This window comes from Pteropus vampyrus, unplaced genomic scaffold, assembly GCF_000151845.1.
Source record: "Pteropus vampyrus isolate Shadow unplaced genomic scaffold, Pvam_2.0 Scaffold97, whole genome shotgun sequence".
Lineage (NCBI taxonomy): Eukaryota > Metazoa > Chordata > Mammalia > Chiroptera > Pteropodidae > Pteropus > Pteropus vampyrus.
Genome location: NW_011888878.1, coordinates 2,107,470 through 2,108,662, shown reverse-complemented (window position 1 = coordinate 2,108,662; position 1,193 = coordinate 2,107,470). Strand labels below are relative to the sequence as shown.

At 30.2% G+C, this 1,193-nt stretch overlaps 1 pseudogene; it reads right to left on the bottom strand.

Moving 5' to 3' along the window:
- Positions 1-465: 465 nt before the first annotated feature.
- On the bottom strand, positions 466-584 carry LOC111742609 (annotated as a pseudogene).
- Between the last annotated feature and the right edge of the window lie 609 nt (positions 585-1,193).

Below are 1,193 nucleotides of genomic sequence, written 5' to 3'. Positions count from 1 at the left end.
TTAATATCAGATAAATTTCACTTTGCAACAAAAAAAATTACTAAAGATAAAGATGAACAATAATAATGGTAAGAATCAATTCACCAAGAAGACATAATAATCCTGGAAGTGAATACTCGTGAAAACAGAGCTTCAAAATACATGAAGCAAACTGCCAGAACTAAAAAGAGAAACAGATAAATATACAATTAATATTGGAGATTTTAAGACATCTCTGTGAATAATCGATTAGCAAGAATATAGAAGAACTAAACAACACAATCGACCAACTACATCTAAATTATATTTATAGAGCTCTTCGTCCAACAATAACAAAATAAACATTTGTTTCAACTTCACATAGAATATTTACCAAACTAGACAATACCCTGGGTCATAAAACAACTTTTTTTTTTAGGCGAGGCAACCCTTGGTTGACCTCACAGATCGCAAGGACCTTGTCAGTTTACAATCCCTTATATTTTACGCCTACAGCACCTGGTCTTCCTAGGTGGTCTCCCATCCAAGTACTAACCAGGCCTGACCCTGCTTAGCTTCCGAGATCAGATGGGATAGGGCTTGTTCAGGGTAGCATGGCCGTAGAGTTAAAACAAATCTTAATAAATTTAAAAGAATTTAATTGAAACAAAGTATGTTCTCTGAACATAATGAAATTAAACCAGAAATCGAAACCGAAAGATAAAGAAAAATCTCCAAATACTTAGCAGTTAACTAACATATTACTGAATAATTTATGAATTAAAGAGGTCTGTAGAGAAATTAGAAAATATTTTGAACTGAACAAAGAGAAAGACACAACAGGAAAATTTGTGAAATGCCACTAAAACAAGCATCGAATGTTTACATTAGAAGAAATAAAAATTTCAAACCAATAATCTAAGTTTTCATGTTAAGAATAAAAGGGCAAAATAAACCCAAAGCAAGAAGGGAACAATAAATATAAAGACAGAAATTAATGAAATTGAAAACAAAAACAAAATACAATAGAGAATATTAGTGAAACCAAAATCTGAGTCTTTGAAAAAATGAAAAACAGGATAAAATTTAGCAAGACTGATAAAATATATATATATATATGAATTAATATTTAAATAAGATATCCACTAAAGAGAGAGTGAAAATGCAAGCTTCAGAAGTTTGATAATTAATAGCCACCGATTTCCCTTGTTTAAGAAAAATTAAGGATAAAACAT